Raw genomic sequence first — 24925 nt, forward strand, 5'->3', positions numbered from 1 at the left:
TCCAGCTCACACGAGCCTGAGCTCGCTCTCCATTGCTCTCTTTCCAGTGTCTCGGGGGGGTCACGGCCGAGCTGAGATTGGTGGTGGTGGTGGTGGGAGTTTGTCCCATGGCTGTGATGGGGGGAGAAGGGGTGGGTGGGGAGTGGGGGATGTGCTGTGGGGGTTTTTTTTGGGGTGGTGGTGTTTTTTTGCCAGGTGTCGCTTTACCCAGTGGCTCGGGGAGGTGTTGGCATCAGGAAGCCTGTGCTAAAGCGGGGTGGGGGCCTCGCCGCAGTTGGTTAGCAGAGCCAAAGTGGTTACTAATGGTTATTAATGGTGCACTAAATACGCCCGTGTAACTGGGAAGCTCAGATGCCCCCTAACCAACCCCCCCCCGGTGCTTCTCTAGCCAGGCGAGCACTGGGCGTCCCCCCCGCAGGAGAGGAGTGCACCTCCGGGGTGGGTGGAAGGGCGTCACCCAACGGGGAGAGGACCAAGATGGGGCTTGGGTGTCCCTTGGGGTGGCCGGGTGGCGGGGTAGGGCTGCTGGGGGCTGCCACGATGAGGGACACCCCCACGCCTTTCTCCATGGCTCCCACAGCTCTGCTCCCTCCCTCCCTCCCACCCATCCAGTGCCACCGGAGAGGTGGTGTCCCCCCTCCCGGGGCGGGCAGGGGCTGTGCCACCCCATCTAACACCTCAACGCACCAAAGCACCTCACTGGGGGAGGGACTCTGTGCCTGGTAGCCCCGTGCGCCCCAGCACTGTAAGGATGGGGCTGAGCCCCCACCACGGCCACCCTGTGCAAACCAAAGACCCCCCCACCCCCATTCCCGCGGCGCTGCGAGGATGCACAGCCGAGGTGTACGGGGAGGGCTCTCTCCATCCCACAGCCTCCCCCTTCCTCCTCCCTCGCCTCCCAACGCTATCCCTTTCGTTGGACTAACACAGGCAGAGAGAGAGAGAAAGAGAGGTTTTATTATTCTTTTTTTTTTTTAATTTTTTATTTCCTGAAAGCCACCCATTTTTCATCCCAGGCATGGCCAGAGGAGCTCGCCCAGCGTTGAGGGGGGGCGGTTGGGCTGCGGCACACAGCACAGTGGCTCATCAGTTTTTAGAATTAATGTAACGATAACAAAACTAACGGCAATTTTTAAGTTTTGTAAGGATTTTAATTATTTATTTATTTATTTCATTTCAGAGGGGGTGGGGGCGGGAGGGGGATGTTTGTTTTTTAGCACAAGCCGGCTTTTCTAGAGGCTAAAGGAAAGGCTGTGCTCGGCCGTAAACGCTTTGCGGAAAGATCCCGGTTGCAAGGAGAGAAGGGGGGAAAGAGGGGCAGGGGGGGAAAAACAGATTTCCAAGAGGTTGTCAGCCCAGGGCTGGGGGAAAAAAAAACCCAACACTAGCAAAAATATTAATTTTTTTTTTAGTTTCAAAAGTAACACACACACAACCCCCAACCCCCGATGACACACACACATCCACACACAAAAACTACCTCAGGCTTTCATACCTCAGCACATTGCGCTTCTGTTCCTTTTAGAGATTTTTTGTGCCTTACAAAACTGATAGCTGGAGCATTATTTTTGTTTATTTTCTTAATAAAAAAAAAAAAAGACTTGGAAAACACGCTCTCTACTGAGTGCGAGGCGGGAGAAGGAAAGCAATCCCACGGGTGCCAGAGCTCTTCCATAGTCTCCTTCTGCTGGCTGAGAGCCAGGGGCCGTTCCTTCGGAGAAAGCTTGAGAGATGTTTAAAGAGAGAAAAAGAAGAAAAAACAAAAGAAAAAAATGAGGGGAGAAAAAAAAAGAGGGGAAAGAAGAACAAAGAGAAAAAAAGATAAAAGGGGGGGAAGAAAAAAGGGGGAAAAAGAAAAAAAGGAAAAAGGAAGAAAGGGGGGGGAAGAGAAAAAAAAAAAGGAAAAGGAAACAAAAACCCCAAATATAAAAAAAAAGAAAGGTAGAAAGGAAAAAACAAACAACCAAACCAAGCAAGGAAAGGGGTGAAAGCCATCGGGCAAGACGAGGGACGAGAGCCGGGGGTGAGGTGGCGGTGCCAGCGCCGGCCCCGGGGGCTGTGACACCACACTGCAAAGTGTTCTGTGAAAAACAAACAACCAAATCCCACCCAACAACAACAACACCAAAAACCAAAGAGAAATCTCTCCAGCTCACACGAGCCTGAGCTTGCTCTCCGTTGCTCTCTTTCCAGTGTCTTTGGGGGGTCACGGCCGAGCTGAGATTGGGGGGTGGTGTTGGTGGGAGTTTGCCCCATGGCTGTGATGAGGGGAGAAGGGGTGGGTGGGAGTAGGGGGTGTGGTGTGGGGTTTTTTTGGGGTGGTGGCGGTTTTTTTGAGGTGGTGGTGTTTTTTTTGCCAGGTGTCGCTTTACCCAGTGGCTCGGGGAGTGTGAAAAAACGGGAAAAAGGGCTTCACTGAGAGGTTCAAATTAACAATTTCTTTGGACTTCACTCACAGGTCCAATACGTCACTATTGCAAGTTCTGTGTGTGCGATGGCGATTACACTATCGCAGTTTAAGAGAAATCAGCGGGATCCACTATTGCGAGCTACAAATGCCCCCGACAAGTAGCAACGCAAACCACAAGGGCGCTAGATATTAATGCCTTAGAAGAGTGCACCAGTCACAAACTCAATTGCATGCCCTATACCGTACGGATGTTTCTTAGTCACTTACCCTCTCTCTCTCAGGTGAGGTCGCTCCATCCCGGGGAAGTTACCCTGTACAGCGTCCTGGATGGGGGGGACGGATCTCCTAGGGGCCAGCTGTATCCTTGGAGGATTCCCCATTTGTCTCCCCAGACCCTGCAGTTTATATTTCCTGACTCGGTGAGGGTGCAGGATTATGCCCGAGTGGATTACACTGTCTGGGATATTTCCCTCTGGTGGTGCCATAGCGAAGTCTCTGTTGCCAATTTGTGATGTCCGGCGCTCAACGTCACGGGAAGAGTGGTGGGATGGGACTCGGGGCATTTTGATTGTTAAGGGCCATTTGGTTTTGGTTGTTCTGTGCCATCCTGAGATAAGCCCGGGCTGAGCTGTTTTGCAGCTCCCCCCAAGTTCTCTCTGCACAGCCACGGCACGGCGGAGATGGAGCTGAGTGGGATGGGCAGCTCCCTGCCTCTCACCTCTTGTGCTCTGAAACCGGCTTGGCTGGCTGCTCCCACACAGTGTGTTACTGGCTTGCCCAGCAGGTAAAGAACCCAGATTTCGGACGCCACTGGGGTGTCCATAAGGGGTCCTGGGCGGTCCTTATGGGGTCCTGGGGGGGGAGTCTTGCAGGCCAGAGGGTGTCTGGGGCAGCCCTTCAAGGATCTAGGGGTCCCCTCTGGTGCCTCTGGGGAGGGTTTTGTGGCTGGAGAGGGCCCAGCTGGTTGCAAGAGGTGCTTCCTCCCTTTCTCCAGCCCACCCAGCTCCCCCAACACCACCACCCCCCCAGGTTGGTGGGTGCCCACAGTGCCAGCCTGTCCCACTGGGTCGGGCACTGAGGGGGGCACAGCCCCAGCCGCGGGATGGCAGGATGAACCACAGCACCAGGGATAGAGACCAACATTTTATTTCTTTAACATTTCCCACGGCGGGCACCCCAGGGTTGCGCGGCTGCACCCTGCAGCCTGTGCTCGCTGGCCAACTCGGAGGACTGCAGCAGCCTGTTGAGGAGCAGCTCCTCTTCCCAGAGCTCCCTCTACCACTTCCTGGAGCCCTGGCCCAGTGCAGCAACAGAGCCAGTGGTGCTCACACACTCAGGACACCCCAGCTCTCCCATCACTGCTAGTGGAGCAGTGGGGAAACCGGGGCCGGTCCTGGGCCAGGAGCCTCCACGGGAGCTGCCAGCAGGGACCGAGAAAGAGCGGGTTCCCAGGCAGGGGACGGGACTGAGTGTGGAAGCATACGCTGTGGAGCTCTGAGCTGCTGCGTGGTGCCAGGTCTATCCAACGTCAGGCAGTACGTTCCCAGGAGACGTCACCGCTGACAACTCTTCCGAGGAAGTGGGGCCGTTTCTGTAGTCGTAGCCTGTCTGGAGAAAGAGCCCCACGGAGCCAATAGTCTGCTGAGCAGCAAGGGAGCAGAGTCGCTGACTCTCAACCCAGGACTGAAGTACAGCAACTCACTCTATTGCCTTCCCCCTTCGCCCGCTGCCTCCCACAGTTTGGAAGAAAAGAACCAGGGAGCTCCAAAGGAGGGGACCCCTCCCCCACTCCCCCAAATCTGCCCAACATCCCCAAAGCTCCCAAAGATACGGGACTCCTCCCACACACCTCCACTCCCCGCACCGCCAACCCTTCCCCTCCCCCAACGCTCCAAAAAGCAGCAGTCCTTAGGGCAGACTCCTTAAGCTGACTCCACAGCTACGGCTCCCCGTCGGCTCTGGGGGAGACAAGGGGGCCCCGGGGCTCTCCGTGGGCTTTAAGGGGGTCCCAGGGCTGCCCACGGGCTCCCAGCAATGCCCGTGCCCACCACCCACCCCCGCTTCAGGGGGCCCAGCGCTGACACCCCCCGACCCATCTCGGGGGTACCTGGGGGGGCTCGGCCGTGGGCTGGAGGCGGGCGAAGGGGGCACGGCCGGGCTGACCTGCCGGGGGGCGCTGAGAGCGGAGCCCAGAGCGGAGCCAAGCGCCCGGACAGGCCGGCCCCGGGCACTCTGCGCTGCGGCCGGGGCTGCCGCCACCTGCGGGGAGCGAGCGGGGGGTGAGGGGGCGGCAGCGGGGGACGGGGGAGCCTGAATCGGCCCTGTTCCCCCCGGGGACCCCCCACTCGGCTCTGTCCCCCCCAAACAGGCCCAGGCCGCCCCCCGAGCCCCCCAGCCCGGTCCCGCCACCCCACAAACCCCCCGAACTGGCCCTGCACACCTCCGCACCACCGCTCCTGCCGCCGCCGCCCCGCCCGCCCGCCCGCCCACTCTCCCTCTCCCGCTCCCTCTCCCGCTCCCGCTCCCGCTCTCCTCGGCCCCAGTCCACCCATCTCCCCCGGTACCGACCGTCGCAGCTCCCGACCGCCGACGCACACCGGAAACGTTCTCCTTCACGTCCGCCCAACCGCGCACGCGCCGAAGGGCAAACCCGGGCCACGCCCCCCAGCGTCGCCGCGGCGAAAGCGGGCGAGAGGGGCGGGGCCGCGCCGAGGAGAACGAGGGGGCCGGGCCCCACCGCAGCCCCGCACCGGGCACTGCGAGTTCGAAACCATCCCTGCCCTCCCCAAAATCAGCCGGGACCGCCCGAAACCAGCCCAGCCTTCTCCAAAATGAGATGGACATCCGCCTGCAGAGCTCCGCCAGCCCCCCCGACGGACATCGCGGGGATGGGGGGAAAGAAAACAACCAGAAAGGTACTGAAAATAACGTGGAGACGGTGCTTAGAGATCCTTCCGAGAGGCAAAACACGGCCTTTGTTCTCATTTTCGAACACGGGGTTTCGCAGTGCTTCGCGGGCAGTGGTTATCCAGGGGCATCAGCTATCCCGGGAAGCGAACGTTCCCATCCCGTGTGGCAAAAATCCACTCGCATGAATAACTTAGACAAAACCAGCCCACAAAAGGACAAGAGGCACCTTTGGTCACCCTTTGCTTGAAGCTTCGCTAAAACTGTATCCTCAGATTGGCCCTGTCCTGCAGTTTCTTTCCCAGAGTTTTGCCCCAAACCCACGCTTCTAGCCCCGCTCCCCAAGCCCTCCCTCGGGGCCCACCGCCTTTCCCCAGCCCAGCCTGTCCTTAAAGCTTTTCTTTCCACACACAGCCCTTTCCACTCACCTCCCTCCGGGGCCTCCTCTCTCACAGGCACCTCACAGCCCTGCAAACCTCCCTCTCACGAAAACCCATTCCCCCCTCGCTCCCCCCTCACGCAACACCTCTTCCCCTCACACACTCGCTCCCACCCCCCCCACCATCCTCTCTTCCTCTCTCCTCCCCCTCCCCCCATCTTTCGCCCCCCCTTCCCCTCTCCTCCCATTCAAAATGGCCCTTCCCTCCCCCTCTCGCCTTTTCCTGCCTCAGCCCCCGCCCCCCGCTCAGGTGACACCGCACACAGCCGCCATGAGGCGCGGCGGGGAGGGCCGGGGCTGTGAGAGGCGATGGCGGGGAGGGAATTTTTTTTCCTCTTCATTTCATCTCCTCAGGCTTCGGGCAGCCCCGCGTGGGCGGCTGGAGATCCCCCCCTCCCCTTCCAGGAGTGGCCCCGGCCCTGGGGCGGCCCCCGCCTCCCTCCTCCCCACAGGCTCTCCTCAGGGAGAGCCCCCAAATCTGTCCCCTGGGCGGCTCCACAGCCTCCTGTGTGTCCGGGAATGGGGTTTCCCTCAGGGAGAGCCCCCAAATCCATCTCTGTCATTGCACTACAGCCTCCTGCATGGCTGGGAGCAGTGATTCCCTCAGGGATAGATCCCCCCTCATCCCCAAACCTATCCCCAGGGTGGTCCCACAGCCTCCTGCATGGCTGGGAGCAGTGTTTCCCTCAGGGAGAGCCCCCAAATCCATCCCCAGGGTGGTCCCACAGCCGCCTGTGTGGCCAGGAACGGCGTTTCCCCCATGGATGGAGCCCTCTCCTTCCCCCTACCCCACTCCTGGGCAGCCTTTTCCTCCCTCCCACCTTCTCCCCACAGCTCTTCCAGGGCTGGGAAAACACTCCTGCCCTTTCTCTTCCTGCGGGTTTTGAGTAGAGCCCCCTGTCTTCCCAGCCCACACGTAGGGTCTGGGCAGCTCCACGCCTTGTGTTTGAAGCGGGAATTGGGATATTTCAGTTTTCTTCTGCGATCAGGCATGGTTGTGAAAGGGCCAGTTGTAGTGGTTAGGCTTTGGTGGGTGAGTAACAGCAAATCTTATTGAACTTTTCCTTTTTTTCAGATTTTGTGTAGGGGGCTCGTTGTCCTCACGCCCGCGAGTTCTGCTCCAGGTCAAGCGAAGCCCCATGGAACTGGCCCTAAGGGCGGCGGCGGCCATGGACCAGTGCCCCTTTGGCGTCGAGAACGTGGTTTATTTTGAGGTGAATCTCCCTGTTTGTCTTGAAAAGCGGGGGGCTGGTTTGTAGCGAGGCTTAAAACCCCGGGTTGTGCCTGAGTGTGGGGCTGATTTCAACCTCAGGGGCTGCGACTCCGTCCTCAGGGGCTCCGACTCACAGCCCTAGCAGCACCATCAGCGCGCCAGGCTTGGCATTCTCTTGTATTTTGAAGGGTTTCTTACGGATCAGCAGCAGCCGGGGATATTTAGCAGCTGTGTATTGGTGGTGGAATCCGTGTGGTGAAAAGATCTTTGGGGTAAAGAGGTGAATAGGTGGTTTGTTTTTTTTTTCACCTCGAGAATGTTTCTTGTTGCCTTGTACCTGTAAAAAGATGTTCAAGTCGTTAAGGTGTTCAAATCGTTTCATAAAATTACCCCCTAGACAGGAATATGTTTTGTGGTTGGTTTGGGTTTTTTTATAAGAGTCCTTTCAGCCTGCTCTCCAGGTGGAAATGGGCAATGCAAAGGCATTACAATGACAGATTTGCTAAATATGTTGCCAAGGTCTCTATTAGTGGCTTTTCCTGAAGCGGGGAAAAGACGTCCTGTTTAATTCTTGTTTGCATTTGAAATTCTCTGTGAAATGGATTAAGCAGAGAGGGCTTCTTTTTGTGGGTCTGCCCTTGGGAGGAGAGCGCCTTTAGGAAAAGGCTTTTCTGGAGGGGACAGAGAACTTAATTGCTGATGTCTCTAAAAGCGCGCCCTGTTTGGGTGCTTTGAATTTTCCAGTGTGGGAAAAGCCGCAGAAGTGTGTATTTCTGTCCAGCTGCAGAGAAATGGGTAATACTGAGCCCTACAATAGCTTGGTTGTTTTTTTTCCCCTGTGTGATGACTGGTGTGGAGGGAGTTTGTACCAAAGAGTCAACTTCTGATTGTGGGCAGCCCCTGTTTTAGGAAGTGTTGCACAGATTGCTTATCGATGCAACTGCTGCCGCGACTCCCGCACTCCCTGCTGCTGTCAAGCTTTTATTACTTGTTCTGAAAAGCTCTCGAAATACGTGCTGAGCTGCGCGGCTCCCCCGAGCCAGGTGGCCACGGCCACTGCCTCCTCGGCTCCTGTTGGCCATGGCTGACTATTTTCAGCAGGATTCGAGTATGTCTGTGTGCTCCTCCTTCCCTTTTAGCCATCTGTTATTTGAGTTTGGGACTCGGAGGCCTTACTGTCTTCCTGCACTCTGTTTTTTATCACTTTTGACAGTTCTGGATTCACCAATAACAGTACTCAGCGCTTACATCTGGAACTCCCTGAAAACAATGAACTCATTGATCCAGGGCCAAAGGTTTAGAAATAAATTGAACAAGGTCAAGCCTTGGGATCTTTAGTAACGTGATTCGGAGCCTCTCACCTGGCTTCTTGGTGGAGCTGGCGCAGAGGTCAGTGATAATCCAAAACTGCAGAGCGAGCTGGGTGCCCGTGGAAGGGGAACCGCACTCTCAAGTGGAAATACTTGGGGTCTCGTTGCCTGTGGGAGGGAAAGGGACGTCAAGAGTCAACCTAAAGGAACTTCTCACCTTCAGAGGTCGCGCTCTGGAGGTTACGGTTAATTGAGGGGAGTCGTGGAAGTGTGCCTTACTGAGCAACATGCTGCTGCCGGCCCGAGACTAAATGTCTCCAAACTTTGGGGTTGGTTTAAGTGCTCTTTGGTTATTAGCTGGATGTCACTCTTACAAGCACCTCTTGCCCTGTCTGGAGGGGTTTGCTGCTGCCTCCTGCATTGGGCCAAGGGGACCGGCAGCCTTCAGGACAGGGACTTTCTCAAGTGCAGAGGTTAAACCCAGTGTGTGCTGCTTAAAAACTGCTCTGGGTGTTAGTGCGGCGGTCACGGTGAGAAATGTGTTGGCTTAGGGGAGCCTGAGATTTGCATTCCTCTTAAGTGCGGGGGATTTTGGGGAGCCTGGGTGGTACAATCCCCTTCCTGCTCCCAGATTCCTGTCGCTGACCCGTCAGCGGGGTGTTAGCAGAGCTGATGCCCGCAGCAGCTGAGGGTCGGCATGATCCCGGCATCGCCGGAGCTCTGGAGCTGAGGAATGGGAGCGTGGCCCATTTCCATCACGGCTTGTGAGGGAAATAGTGCGGTTTGATATAGCCGGGGTGCGTAAACAGGGATTCCTCTTTGCACGTGTGCTTACAGGGTGCACGCACGTGTGTTACTTGGAGTGTTTCTTAATGCCTGTGAAGCTTTACGAGATTGGTTAATGAGCGTTGCTTTGCTGCGCAAGTGCAAAGTGTTATTTTCATGGAGAAACCAGCTCAGATGTTCCATTTATTTTTCTTTTTTTAAAGGCAGAATGCCTATTTTAAAGCTTTCCTTGCAGGCAGAATGACATCTGCTTTTGAGGATTGTTTCTTTCCCTGCAGGGTGGGAAAATCTACAGCCTCGCTAAGGCCGCAGAGGAAGAAAACTTGTCAGTTTCCTGGAGCAAACTGCAGTTTGGAGGGGGGGGTGGTTTGCCAGAGCGCCTTTTAGCACCTCGTCGGGCACATTTCTTTTCCCTGGGGGGGCTGAGGTTTAACATGGCCTTTTCATTTGCCTAGCTTTTGGTTGTATGAATTAATGGGTGTTTCAATGGGAACCACAAGACCTAATTTCTCAGTTGCCGTCTTAAAAACTGTGCAGGGACGGAAGTGGGACAGGGAGGTGACTGGAGTGAAACGCTGAAGGCTGTTAAGGCTGGAATAAGGAATGGCAGGGCTTGTTCTGGTCACCCAATATGACAATAAAAGGCCACGAGTTCCTCGTGGAGGTAAAGAAGTGACAATCTGGGAGGGCGTTCAGGGATTTGCCTCATCGAAGGGTTTCCAGGGGAATACGGGGGTCACTCTCCATCTCATTCCTGGTGAGCTGCCTGCCTGTTAAGACCGTTACTGCATTATAACCACAGAGACAGGCCCTGAGTTTAGGTTTGGGAAGCCATTAGCTAATTTTGTGGTTAATGCTTTTTTCTTTTAGAGTGAGTCTGTGACTCGGTTCTCTCTGCTGAAGATGAGACACGTCCTTCCCTCTGCTTTGGCAATGGCCGCTTTCCTTGGGCACAGGGACCGCACACCCCTCTGGTCCTTTCTCTGTAAGTAAATTGTGGCTGTGCCGCCTTCCTGCCCGGCCTGGGGAGCTTGTCCTTTACTGAATGAGAAAGCAAGTTTTTCCCTGGAAGGAAAAAAAGAGATTTAAAAATCTCTGTCCTTCTGTGCAGCACTGCCATCCCAATGCAGCCTCGGGAGAGGCACCTTTCCTCCAGTGCTGGAACCATGGCAGGGAAGGGACCTGCTATATTGTTAGATGGATGAATTTTATTGTTCTTTGGCAAGAAATGAATATGGTGACAATTGTTACCCAGTCCAGCCGGCCTTAGTGGTCAGCCCCCTCCTCCCTTTCCCTGTGGGAAGGCTCCGAGGATCTCCCGGGCTATAGGAACAGGCAGGCAGTAAGGATGCTGTGCTGGGAAGCTTTGACTGCCTTTGCTATCTTCCTCCTGTGAATGGAGAGATGGATCCTCAGCACTTTGGAGCTCACCTTCCCCAAAAGCTGAGTTTGCCATTTGTTATCCACAAATGATGCAATTTTCTGTGCAGGAAACAGGATTTTTCAGAAATTCCAGCACGGTATGGGAAGAAAACGCTCCTGGAACTTTTAATGCAGGTCATTCCTTTTTGGTGTCGCAATTAAAAAGTGACGTCTGTAACTTTGAAACAAATATTTGTACATATTTGTCAATGGGTGCAATTCACGTAGTCGCTGGAAGGAGAAGGGATCTTAACCACCTCTCTTATTTCAGGCTGTATCCTGATAACGCCGGGGATTGATGTCCCGCTGGGGATTTTTCTCCAGTTCCCATCTTTTGCGGCTAATTGAGCGGCAGAGATTTTCCAGCTAGACAGGCAGTGAGCTCTACGGAGGGAATGCGAGTGCAGATCTAACGTTGACTGTGATTAAACTATATTGTTAAAAGACTCCTGCCTTGCAAAGAAAGTCTGGAAAAGTGAAAAAGGATGTGCCTTTCTCCTTTGGGATTGCTTTTGTGGCAGAGGGGATGGAAACAGCCCACTGGGGTTTTGCTCCGCTCCTGGCTTTGGCTTGGAAAAAGCCCGAAACGGCTCAATCCCTGTGGGGCCGACTGTGACCCAGGTGAGGGGCAGCTGTGCCAGGAGATCCGGAGGGTCCATCTCCACACCTTCCGTGTCCAGTGAGAGATTTCCCCGAAAAGAGGGAAGTTCTGGGAGAATGGGGAGTGGTGCAATGATGAGGGTGGCGAGGAAGGCTAAAGGATGGTCTTGATGATTTTTACCGTGAGCGGGTTTTTTCATATATCTTTTGGGCAGAATGGCCGGGGACTTTGTGTTTAGGCCGATGAAGGTCAACTCTAAAATCCGCATTGGGCCATGAGTTCCAGCCCAGCGGTCAGAATAACCGCAAACCCTGGGGAAAGAGGGCTGAGGAGCGGGTGCGTGGTTGGTTCGGCGCTGGGGCTCTGCCAGCCGTCGCTGTTGCCGTTGACCTTCTCCCTGTGGATCGGCCACTTCTCCCACTGCCCCACAGCACTGCGGAGGGTCATGGAGGGTTATTTTTGGCTGGAGTATACCCCTGTGCTGGCCAGAAATGGCCAGAGCTAGCCCAGGCTGGGCTTGCCACTCAGGCTGACCTCATGATGCCGGTTGCCGGCCTCCCGCCTTCTGCACAACATTCCGACGGTGGTCTTGGCCCACCGTTGCAGCTCTTCTGCTGCTGGCTGTCGGTCTCAGAGTGAACTTTGCGAGTTTGCTCAGGCTTTTGAGGAAGGAAGCGGCAATTTTCTTGCCCGATGGGGCGCAAAAGGGCTCACGTGGTGGAACGGTAATGCTGTTGGTGGCGAGAAGGGGCTGTGGGAGTTGTCAGAGGGCAGTTGGTGATGCTGTGCTGGGAAATAACTGCCATACCTGACACGTCCCCTCCTTCAAAGCGGGTGCGTGCTATCGTGCTGTTCCCAGCTCTGCTTTCTCACCTCCTCTGCCTTAACAATTTCAGTCATGTCAACATTGGCAGCGACTTTCAGGCCGAGATCCCAGACCTGCAGGATAGATCCCGGTTGGAAGAGGAGGAGGGAGCGTCGCTAGTGTGGAAGCCCTGGGGAGACATCGCAACGAACCTGGAAACAAAGGACAGAGGTTTCTCTTAACGCTTTTCTTGTCAGTTCCCCCCCGAGATACTAAGGGTCGAAAACTGCACGTTTTCACAGCAGCTGTTTGTCCGTTGGGACCCTGTCCCTCCTTTCCTTGACAGCATTCGTGGCTGGTAGCACCCGAGGGTGCTCAGATCTGATGGGACAGTGAACAGATAACTGGTGGCACTCTCAGTCGCGTCCTCTGGGAGAGACGGTCAGGGGTGTTTGTAGCTGTCCCACCTCAACTGCAGCGACCTCGGTAGAGGGAAGATCTGTCTCTGGAGCTTCTGGTCCCAAAGCTGCTCTGAAGGGAGAGAGAGCGATAGTGGATAACCTGCCTTTTTTGCAGTGGCTTTTCTGGGTCTCCAGTCTGTGTGCTCTGTTTGTCCTCGGCCTTGTATCGTACCTTTTCCTCTTTCTTGATGGGAACTGACTTTCTGTTGGTTTTTGTTGCATTTCTAGTGACAAATCTGCTCAATTTCGCCTGCTCCAATGTGGTGCCGGGGGGAAGAGGCAACCTGGAGCACGCCTTGCACCGCCTGCATGAAGCTCTGGTAAGAAGCAGCTCTTTTCGAATTCCTACTGGAGTAGGACAGACTTAATTACTGGGGTGAGCTGGGAGTCGCTCCTGAGTTTTCTGTTCCGCAGGCTCGAATCCCTTTGCTAAAGGGGCAGAGTTCTTGCGTGCTGCCTGTTGGCCGCCGTCTGCATTAAGGTCTTGTGGGATGACAGACCCTGTGTATCAATAAGAGCTTGTTCTGTCTCTTGTCAATTCTGACAATTTGGAGAATAGAAGTCCTCCTACTCCTGCAGGCAGCTCTGCCTGCAGCAGGGACGAGCCCAGAAGGACTCCAGCAGCAAGCAGTGGCCGTTGGGGTGCCACAGCTTGGTCCCCGGAGATCTGCGCGGGTTCTGGTTTCTTAAAACACATCAGTGTGGATTGAGGAAATATTCCCATCGACTGCCGTGGGCGGAGGTGACCCCGACGCGCTGTTGCTGAGCATCGACTGAGCACCGTCTTCCTACAGTGGGCTGAAGAGTTGAGGTCCCTCCTGAGGGGGAATCTAAGTCTTGTTCTCTGAACTCCCGCAGGAGGGTCTGGAGATGCTGCAGTCTGGGGCACCCCAGCGACCTGAATCCCATCCCCTGGCTGATTATCATTACGCAGGTAAAGTGGAAGCAGAGCTTGTTGCTTCTCCAGGAATGCGAGCGGGTACTGCCGTTCCCTTTGTTCTGATTGAAAGAAGTGATTTTTAAAAACGTGCGAGCAGCGGTTCGTGTTCTTCGGGGCAGGGAAAATAGTTGTTTTAATCTGTTCCAGGGGTCTTTTGGCATGGGGAGTGCCTTGTCCCTGTGTTCCAGCCCACTGCTGTCCTGTACAGTGATGCCCCACGCTGCTGTACGCTCCTCCTTTTGCATGCCGGCTTCACGGCAGCTCTGCTGGCAGCCATAACTGCTCGTGCTAACGAACTCCCTGCGGCATTGGCTAATCACTTTCCACAGGAGGAGAGATGTGGATGTGTGATGAATAACTTGTGCGGATTTCAGGTAGGCTGCAAGTGGTCTAATCATTTGCACGTGGCTGTTTCTTCCCAGGCTCAGACACTTGGACGCCCCTGGAGGAGCAGTTGTTTAAAGAGGCTTTTTATGTGCATAAGAAGAATTTCCACCTGATCCAGAAGAAGGTAAAGCCGTTAGACCAAGGCGGGTTGCGGGTTGTTAGTGTGGAGGGGAGTTTTAACCCAGAAAAGTCATCTTTTGAACGGCGTGTCGGAATCCTGTCCTTGGGATGCAGCTTCATGCTAAAAAGACACCGGTACGAAACATAATTTTCCTAATGTGTAATTACCAAAGAAATTGAATCTCTCCGGTACAAAATATGGGAAATATTAAAAGAATAATGACACATTCCGCTGACCATCGGCGTATAACGTACAGTTCTGCCCTCCCAAGGCTTCTTTACGGCCCTTTCAGAAGAAGGGGGCTCGTTTTCGGCCTGATCTCACCTGTGCATTGTGCTGTGGGGACTGCAGACAGAGTGGGGGACAGACAAAGAGCACTGGATAGATTTGTTGTGGGTCTGTGCCTTCGGTGTTTTCCTGCAGTATTTCCCTCATCGATCGCTTCTGTTTTTTTCCTGACAGATTCAGACGAAGACCGTGGCCCAGTGTGTGGAATATTACTACACCTGGAAAAAACACGTCAGGTTTGGCGCCACCCGACCAGGACGGACAGCCAAAAGGCTCCAGCGAGGCACGGATGAGGTGGAGGTGGCTGAAGAGAAGGTAAGAGAACTGCCGGGGGTGGGTGCGAGATGCCCCATGGACGCATTGTCTCGGGCTCTGGGAAACGATCCCCTTCGCATTAAACTTGCTTCTGATGATTTTCGGGGATGTTTCATGACGTCCCAGTGCTCCGTCACAGGAACTGCCGGTGACCCGCCTCTGTGTGGGTCTTGCCAAAATGTTCCTTGCCAGGAAGCAGAAATGTGGCTCACAGAAATACATATTATTTAGGGGTTTTTTTGATGGCAGACACTGGGTAAGCATGTCCCTTCAGTTCTCTGTAATTCTACTGTTCTGCTGAGGACAGTAGAAATAATATGGTTTTGCTTTCACCATCTGTCTTTGCACCCCATCCTCCCCGTCGAATTTCAGCATTGTTTTGGCTGTTTTAGCGTTCAGAGGAGCTCAGCGGGGCAGGCTGGGGCTGATAGAACGCGTTCCACCCAGCACACAAATAAACCCCTCACTGCCTGGGCTGTTTGGGGATGTTTCCAGCCAGTTTTTCGCTTTAGCTGTCCCCCTTGCTGAGGAGCAGGAGAAATGAGCACAAGCTGTCTGGTTTACAGGCTGGTTGCAGCCCAAAGAAGAGGCGCCGGCTTGGGCCCACCAAGAAGCAGAAGAGCAGTGAAAAGACGCCCCGTGGCACAGGCAGTCCCTCCCGCCATCCCGGGGACGCTCCGCGCGGGGTTGGAGGCGCAGGCGATGCAGCTGGGTTTCCCTGCGGGCAGTGTGGAAGGTGAGCTGCTCGCTTTTTCTTCTTGAAACTCACTGCTTTGGGCTCAAACAGATGGAAACTCTCCGAGATGGCTGGGGGGGGAGCAGAACTAAGGGCAGCTGGAGGATTCCCACTGTCCCGCCGCCACCTGCTGCTTTTGTTGGACTTTTAGCTGAAACCGCTGTGTTTTCCTGTGCCTTTGAACGCCTCACGGTCTCTTCCCTGAGGTGTTGGGGCACCTGTCCCATGCCGCACATGGCCACGTGTTGTCACCACCATTTGTTTAATAGCCGCTTTTCCTCTGCGCCTGTTGGAGCAACGAACCTGTCGGGATTGTTCCTGCTCAGTTCCATCCTCCTCCCGTCTCCCCTGCACTCGGGGCTCCTCCGTCTCCCGCTGACTGCAGCCACAACGGTTTCTCTCTCTCTCTTTGAAGGCCCTTTCCTCCCATTACAGGCCTGGGGCGGTTCATCTCCTTGGGCGAGAATCCCAGCGTTTCTCCTTTGTTTGGCTGAGAAAAAGGTTCCACTGAAGTTTCTTCTTGCGGTTTGCGGCCCGAGGGCTCCCGCGCTGCAGTCGCTCGTGCCAAGCGACATCGCTCGTGCCACGCAGAGCCACTCGAGTTTCAGTCCGACCCGATTTTAATCCATCGTGATGTTAATTCTCCTATTTTAATCCCCAATGATCTGCCGTGTTTAACCACCTAGGTCCCACCCAGCCGGGGGTACCGGCAGAGACTGTATGGCACCACGCAGCAAAACGCACAAGAAACTCACAAAATTAGAAGTAATGAAACGTCGTCTAACGAATTTCCTTTTCTTAGAAAAGGAGTTAAAAATCCCCGTTTGTTTTTTCCCTTCCAGGGTGTTTGGGACAGTCAACGGGAGGAACGCGCATGTGAAATACCATCGCCCACGGGAGGATCAGAAGGCCCTGGAGATGTCTTCAAAGGGCAGCGAAGCTGGCAGAAGCCCAGAGGGTGACCTCCTCCCTTTGGCAACTGGGCAACTGCCGGTTCAGCCCAGCAACCAGGTCCCTTTCCTCCACTAAGAAAACCCCACCCACCATCTCTCGCCTTCGGCAGCGCCTGAGCTCTGCGGAGGGTCCACCACCACGAGGTCACCCCCGCTCCAGAAAGACCCAGAAGATAAGAACAGCAGAGAATAAGGTATTGTATTTAATAGTGTTTCCCCCTTAGGTGATAGTGACGTGTAGATTTTCGGTCTTAGTTAGGCATCTTTTAGCTCTTAGTTTTAGGCTTTAGTGTTGTTCTGATAGGAGTAAGGTTTGTTGTTCTTCTGAGAGGAGTAAGTTGTTTTTTTTTTTAATGTGTTCTCCTCAATTTATTAAAATGAGCTGTTGAACGTTCAAGTCCTGGGGCTGCTCTTGCTGGGTTTGAGCCAGAAATAATCGAAGCCGTCAAAACCCGTTCTGTGTGCGGTTGGTGGTGCGAAGCAAAGGAGAACCTGGGCCTGCGCCGCACAGTGCTGTTCCCCGGTTGGTTTTCCCACCGGAGAGCGCAGCGGCACTGCCATGACAAAGCCGGCAGCAGGACTGGGGCGGGTGAAGGCGTTGGATGGCCGCGAGGCCTCTCGGTTATTTGCCAGAGTCGGCGTTGGCCTTTCGTGCTGCACTGTAGCGCCCATCGGTGTTTGCACAAATAACGCGGTGTTTGGCAGTGACAATGGCGGTTGGGTTAGTTCAGGGAATGACATCTAAAGAAAGGGGCTGGTCTCCGCCGGCGGTGTACCGGGAGGGTGAAAAGGTTTATTTTTTGTTGCCAGGCCACCCGATTTTCATGGCTTTGTTTCTTTTTTTTTTTTTTTTTGGTGTGGCTGAATATTCCCGCCCGGTTGAAGCAAATTTGTATTTTGGTTCTGTTTTGTCTTTAAAGGATTGATCTTCAGGTCTGGGCCATGGTAAACTTCTTTCCCCGAAGCGCCCGCTTTGCAGAGCGGGTACGAACATTCTCCTTTTGTTTCCCATCACTTGTATTTATAAAAAAACTACCCTAGAAGTCAGAAGAGGCATTGGCGTGTTCACACCTCTTCCCTAAGCCTGCTCCTCACTGCCGGTGCTGCCAAAGCGATGCCAAAAAGGCGGGAGCTTGGGAAAAATACCCGGCACTGTATCTAACTGTGGCGTCCAAAACCCCACGGGTCGATTTAAACCTCCGCTGACCCAGGGAAGGGCTCCGCGTACCAGTTCCTGTTCCAAGTCTTGTTGCTGTTTCACATTGATTCTAAAAAATCAGAATGGCGGATACAAGAACAGAATTTGGACCAGATTCTCCGGCGCCGGGACAGTGCACCGATGCTCCAGGGCACTTTCCCCAGCAGCGAAGGCCTGGTCTGGCAGGAGGGCGGTGGCGGGGATGGCGAGGTACTGCCTGCTCAGCTGCCCCACGGCCGGGAAGCGATGCTCGTTCTTCTTCCACCAGCTGGTGCTGTGCTTGCAGAGGGGCTCCAGGATGTAGTTTTCCAGTTGCTGGTGGATCTCGGGCATGCTCTCCATCGGGTCCTACCCCAGAAGGATGTCGTAGCTACTCTGAGACGCGGAGCTGGCGCATGGGTCCTTGCGAGCAGGCAGCTGGCTGCCGGCATCTGCGCCCGTGGCTTTGGAATCTGAGTTTGGCACCCCAGACTGGGTGGCAGATGGGGACTGGTGGTTGCAAACCCACAACAGCGTGGTTCTCACTGGCTGGTGCAACTCGCTTCTCAGGCTGGGGCTGAGAAACTGCATCTCCTTGAAGCGCGGGTCCAAAACAGAGGCGATAACTGCTGGGCTTTCGAGCACTTTCTCGAATGCAGTTCCCTTCAGTTTGGAAGACGGCAGAACACGGAGAATGGCATTACACGCGATCTCCTCCTTGGTGTATTGATTGGACAGGGAATCAGTCAAAAGAGAAAATAAGAAAAATTAATTTGTTTTCTACTTGGATGGCAGAAATCTACGAGAGGCAATAGAAGTCGGATGGTTGAACAAAATCTTGCATGGCTTTGAGTTTGCCCTGAGCTGACAGCTGCAAAGCCTATTGTGAAACCTACTCATTTTTGTGATCGTAGTGATTTTTGTTAGTGTTTTGTTTGGATGTCTTAAGAGTATCATTATCAAGCAATTATCTCCCCCCCAGCCCCGCCATGCCCACCAGCAGCAACGGGCCGATGGGGTCCTCAGCTGTCAGGTGGGGGGCAGCGGCACCAGGGCAGGGAGGGCGATGCCTGGTACCCCCGGGCGGGCCATGCCGACGGTGTGGCTGGAGAATGCTCCATGGCTGCTCACTGCGGCATTTCTCATGGCTGGGGGGAAACACGTTGGGAGCAGGGGGTGGGGGTGAATGGGGGAGGCAAAGCATCTGCAAGGGGCTGTGAGGGCCATGGAAAGGGGAGTGAAGGGCATCTGCAAGGTTGGAGGGGGTAAGGAGGGTGGTAGGTGTCTAAAATAGGGTGCTGGGGGTGTGCAAGGAGGGGGGACAGCAGGCCGCTGAAAGGGGGTGTAAGGCATCAGCAAGGCATCTGCAAGGCAGAGGGGTGGGGGCTCAAAGGGGGAGGCGAGGGGTACCCAAGTTGGGTGCGGGAGGGATGTGAGGAGGGGAGGAAGGCACCTGGGCAATGCCTGTTGGGGGTCTCCCCACCAGACCCCCCCTCCTCCGCATCTCGATGTGACCCCCTGGTGATGCTGTGGCCCTTCAGAGCAGGGGGACAAAGGCCACTGTCCCCACAGAGCCCCATGCCACCCGGTCACCTCAGCTATTGTCCCACCGGGCGCTTGCACGGGTGCGCCCGGTGTTGGGGTGCAGGCAGGAGGTGGCTGGGTGGTCCCCCCCTCTTTCTGCATCTCCTTGGCCCGGGGGAGGGCCTGTCCGCCCCCCCGCTGCACCCATGGGACCCGGCTGCAGGAGGTGCTCTCGGGGGCAAACGAGAGGTGGGGAATAATTTAATCTGCCCTGAAATTACAGCTCACGGGAAAGACTGAGAGGAATTTGCGTCTCTGCCAGCAAGGGAAGACGGTCACGTCCTGGTGATGCTCAGCTGTGACCTGCGTGTGTCCCCCTCACAGCCCCACTTTGGGGCTCTGGAGATGTGTCCTCTCCCGGGTCCAGTCCCCGTCACAGCCCAAATCCTGGCTCAGGAGCCGGAGGGGTCCCCGCAGGGGATGGTGCTGACCCCCACGATAGCAAAGGAGGGAGCCACAGGACCGGTGGCTTCGTCTGGGTAGGATAGAGATGGAGAGGGGCTAGGAGGGGGGTCTCCTGCTCCACCACTAGAGCAGCTCCCCCAGTTTGGCCCCTCATCCCCTTATAACACTGGGATCAGTGTTATTAATTACACTTTGCGCGAGATTAATTACATCAATCCTCCCTCCTGCTGCTGGTGGCCAGTCCAGCTTGCGAGTGACGGAATGAGGGGGCTGAGATGGGAAGTTTGCCTGCTCGTGCGATGCTTTTGGCCTCCCCTGGCACCGGGAGGACTCAAAGCCGGACCTGAACCTCTGCTTTGTGCTTTTCCTCATCCTCAATTACACCAAAGCTTCCCCAGGGAAAGATTTTTCTTTCGAACTGGAGGAGTTGCACTGAGACAGGTAAACTGAGGCAGGACAGTCAAAAATCCCTCTCTCTCCTGCTGGGACAAAAAAAAACCCTGCAGCAAAATAATAATTTGGAGAAGTTTTCTTGAGATGGAACGACACCCTCTGCTCCGAAACTCAAAAGTGAGCTCGCCATCCCCTTTCCCAGCCCAGTTTCGATGATTTGATGTTTTCCAAGCGCCTGGCAGTGGCGGAGAAGGACAAAGAGGGAAGGCGAAGCGTCTGTGAGTGCTGGTAGCCATCCTGGGATGGGATAATTCGCTTTCTGGAGGCATCTCTCTGTCCTGCTCCGTCCCATCCCAAGCCCACACATCCACAGATCCCATAGACTTATTAAATCCTTAAATCCTCCAGCGATTTCCTCAATGAAATAACCTTTCTGAGTCCATTTGGGTGTCTTAATCGGGAAAAAGAGGGTTTTGAGTGGCACTGTTTCCTTCGGTGGCATCTCTGTGCGAGGTTTGCCGCGATTTCTGCTGCAACAACTGGGGAAGGGCGATGGGATTCTCGGAGTGTCTTGCCACGGACCCGCTTGGCTTCTTTCTCCTGTATTTGCGCCTGAAGCTTTAATACTAAATAATAAAAAAGCAGCAGAGATCTGAGCTTGGATCCCGATGGGATTTTAACGGATTAGCCCTCGGTGTCACCCTCCTTCGCTGTGTTATTTTACATCCCATGTCACCTTTCAGGGCGAGCCGGGGCTGTCAACCTTTGTGCTGAGCAGCGCCAGGGAGGAAGTTCATGACAGCAAATGAATCTGTAGGCTGGAAATGAGGGATTAGCTCCGCTCGGAACATAAAGTAGGGCTGGAGATAGCTGGCGGAAGCGAGGAGAGTAAAACATGGGGCTTCCCTGGACATTTCCGTACGGCGTAGGACTTGGTCTGGCTAACGAGGGTTTATGGAAGCCGCGAAGGGACGGAGGCTGTGCCGAAGGGAGACCTCCCTGAAACACCCTGATTTGATGCAGGAAATGTTGATGAAAATCAGGGCTGCCCCATAACGGGCATTTCCCCAATGGTTTGTGCCTCACGTGGTCTTTTGGCAGTTTGGGCTTTCAAATACACCCAAACACTGTGTAACACCTTTTGCCCTGCCGAGATGCAGCGTTTCCGCCCCTTTTCTCTATTCTGGATAGTTTTTCCTCAAAACAGAGCAGGTTTCTCCCCATCCGCTAAGTTTTCCAAGCGGGATCAGTATTGGGGTGTATGGCTTTAAATAACTGCCGGGGTCACCCTGAACATTCCGATCCCAGCAACGGTCACTGTTTATGTGCTGGAGATGGTGCAGACTGGGAGTCACTGGGCTGCAGTCGGAGGGTTTGGTCCTCTGATTGATCTGGAGGCTCAGTTATCCCCCAAAACCGGTGACCGACTTGAGGATGAAGCAGGAGGAGCGTCCCAAAATGACACTTCTGGAAGAGTTACAGGTGGGAGGGCTGTGCCGAGGGTCTGCGCATCCCCCAAAAAGGGGGGGAGACTTCCCAAAATCCCACTGGCATGTCGCCAGAGCAGGGAAGGATGTGGGGGGACGATGCTTTGTGCCCTGCCGGGGGCAGGTTTAGCATCGTGGGTGGGAGCACGGAGCCAAAATGGTTTCTGAGAGAGAAGCAGACTTTCCCCATGTTGCTCGGGGGGGATTTGGGGAGCTGTGATGCCCAAATCGCTCCGTTTATTCCCACTCTGACACCCCTGTAACACACTCAAGCTCGCTATTGTATTTAAATTGCGATTTTATTTCAATTGTGATTGTATCTAAGTTGCGATTTAATTTAAACAGTGATTTAATTCAAATTGGGGTTTTATTTCGGTGGCGATTTTACTTAAATTGTGATTTAATTCAAATTGGTGTTTTACTTAAGTAATGATTTTACTAAAATTGCCATTTAAAGCGATTTGATTAAGCCCCTTTTGTCCCGTGCCTTTTCTGAGGATGGGGTTTGGGTTTTTGAGTTTTTTTTCCGGTAAATCTGGAGGGGAGTAGACGCATTGCTAAGAAGGGACGGAGGGTGGTGGAGATCGGCGTGGGAGAGAGGACGGGAAAGCCACAGGCGTGTCATAATCCGGCTGCCGGGTGATGCGGGCGAGTGCCGGGAGGTGGCGGGGAGGTCGCAGCAAGTCGGCTTTGAAATTAGTACTCGGGGGCCAGAAAAAACTCATTCCCAGATGGGAACGTTTGTTCCTTTTGCTCATTAAATTAACTGGTGAGCGGGAGGTGTGAGCTTCCCGAGTGTCGCTGCTGCGCGGCAGCAGATGATGCCATTCAGTCGAAGCAGGGATTTGGGGGATAAAAAGCAGATTTCTGGTGTTTTGCTCTTCTCTAAAGAGAAGGGTTTCCTGGAGGCCCTTTCAAAGTTGCAGTTGCGACTCGAGTGTGAGACGTGGTTGGGTTTTTATTTCTTTGAGCGTGGTGATCCCGGTGATGCCCTTCCCCAGCCCAGGGGCAAGGGGAGAAGAGAACGCCTGTAATTCTCCTTTGGCTTTTAAGGCACAGATGCTCTTCGTGCAGCACTGGCAGTGGTATTTCAGCCAAGGAGGGCATTAGCTGTTAGCCTTTGGCTTTTCTTTTGAGGAGAAAAACGCAGTTTTGTGTGGAAAGCGGGCTTGCAGCAAGAGAAGCCCGAGCCTGGTTGGGCTGAAGTCGAAGCTTCACCCTTGCAGGTTCTTGAGGGCCTTTGGAGGTTGATGGTGGCCATGTTCTGTGGCCAAGTGCCATCTAGTGAGTCCTGCAGGTATCACTTTTGGAGAATGAAACTGGCTGTGCTCAAAAGTGTGGAGTTGGGTTCCCCCACCCCACTCCACCCCAGTTTGGAAATCCCTTTTTCAATTTTAATTTTTCGAAAGGAACCACAAGAACGAAGCAGGAGGTTTGGTTTTGGTTTGAAACACTCAACTCTCTCCCCTTTTAGTAAAGCCTTCCAGACTCACGGTATATACAATACAGGTGACATTACAGGTGGTTTTATTTGGGTATGGGAATAAAAACCTCCAAGTCCGTGTTTTTAGGGCTGTGCCTGGAGGAGGAGACACACAGAGGTGTGATGCTCTTGGGCTCGCGTGGCCGCAGGGATGGGTGATGACTGGGAGGACGTAAGGGAGCTCTCCTCACCCGGCCCCAACTTGTACCTTCTTCTCCTCACTAAACAGAGACACGACGAGGAGGCGGTGATTGACCAGGGAAGAACGAGCACCGCTGTCACTATTCACTATGAGAAGGAGGAGCTGGAAGGTGAGTCGTGAGAGGTGCCACCAGCCCCACGCGTTTTTCCGTTTTCCGTCGCGCTAAGTCCCTGCCGCGTCCTGTGCTCAGCGTATGCATCACCTGCAAATAAACAAGCACAGTTATTTTCACATTGTTTTAATATTATGGCTTTTAGACAGAGGGGAAAAAGCCCCCGTGGCATCTGCGGTGTGAGCGTTGGCCACGGAGCTGGGTAGTTCCCAGCTTGTTTTCTCAGAGGCTGCTCTTGGCTTGGAGAGGTCAGGAGAATAAGTTGATGGCTGCAGACACAGGGCTGTGATTTTCTTTTTTTTTTGTTCCAGACTTCATTATCACAGGACTGATTGGATCTCCTCTTGTTGCCTTGTGCCATACAAAGATTTTAAAAATAATTACCTTCTGTGGCTGCTTAATGAGCAGGTCTGAGTGTTGTCCAGCCAAAGCTGGAATTTTAGACAAGGGTTGATATTTTCAGGGCACTTTTAGGTGACCCGGAGCCATCGCTTGTTGTTGCTCTATTGTTGCAAAGTTAAACAGGCTTGGAAAAAAGGATGTCTCTGACATTCAGGGATGCAGTGAAACTAAAATGAAGAGAAGTTGGTGTTTCCTCCTGGGATGGATGCGCTGGTTTAATCGTGGCAGCGGTGTCAACCGTCTCCACAATATCGAGAGTGATGCGAACACTGCTTTTTTCGCAGGCCACCGCACCCTGTCCGTGGGCGTGCGGATGCCGCTGGTGAGGCAAAGCCACCGGTGCCACCGGCACCACCGACCCCACCGCCAGAAGCATCGGAAGAAGGAACGGGAGAAGGACTGTGCCCCGATGGAGCAGGGCTACCACTGTAAGTCCCGCCGCAGCGTTCACGAGCCTTCTCGGGGCTGTGTGGGTGCCGGGATCCTCTGCAAGCAGGTCTGTGTGGCTGATTTGTGTGGTTTGCTGTTCTTCTGAGGGAAAGTGGCATTATTTGGGAGGCAGTTGAAGGCATAATGGATTGAGGCTGGTCTTCCTTAGAGGGATCCTGCCATTAAAAATGGAAACGTGGGGAAGGAAAGTGGCCCGTCCTTATGCAGACGTGCAATAGATGCTTCTCCTTCTCCATGGCTCTGTGCAAGCCCGGCCAGACCCGGGGGAGAGGGGCCAGCCCAATATTTAGGGCTGAACTGGTGCCGATCGATGGCCACTTTGCGTATGAGCGTGACGGGTCGAATGCAGGTGTGGTAACGGGATTTATCTTCTGCCCCCAGACACCCCATCCCAGCGGGTGCAGTTCATCCTCAGCACCGAGGAGGACGAGCAGCATGTTCCCCACCACTTGTTCACTGAGCTGGATGAGATCTTCCTGAAGGCGGGTGAAGATGCCGAGTGGAAGGAAACGGCAAGGTAAATCCCTGCCGCCGGCTGCGGTGGCGGCCGTGGGCTCTGCCTTCCGCTCTCTGGGACGTGAAGCTTTGCAGCTGCAGGTGCCAATGCGCGGAGCCTTCTCCTCTTGCCGCCCCGTAGCTGCACCAAAGAGGTTGCAGAGCTGAGGCTGTTTTCTTGCAACGGGGCTGATCGTGCCCAATGTCCGCAGGTGGCTGAAGTTTGAGGAGGACGTGGAAGATGGTGGCGAGCGCTGGAGCAAGCCCTACGTGGCCACGCTGTCCTTGCACAGCCTCTTCGAGCTGCGGAGCTGCATCAGCAACGGGATGGTGCTGCTGGATGTTTGTGCCAACAGCATTGAAGAGATCGCAGGTACTGAGCGCACTGCGACCCGCTGGGAACGGCCGAGCTCAATTTGCCGTGGTGCCCTTCACTCCCATATCAAGCCCTGCCCCAATGGCACGTCCTTTTCCAGAACCTCCACTGTGTTTTTAAATCGTGGGTTGCTTTTTGGATGTAGACTGGGTGTACAACAGTCACATCAGCTTTTTCTCCCAGTATGGGAGCCTTTTGAAAGCAATTTGTGGGGTCAGAGAGGCGATTAGAGAATATTCTCCGGCCAGAAAGGAGTGTCAGGGCT

The sequence above is a fragment of the Vanellus vanellus genome, assembly GCF_965231255.1.
Source record: "Vanellus vanellus genome assembly, contig: HAP1_SCAFFOLD_34, whole genome shotgun sequence".
Lineage (NCBI taxonomy): Eukaryota > Metazoa > Chordata > Aves > Charadriiformes > Charadriidae > Vanellus > Vanellus vanellus.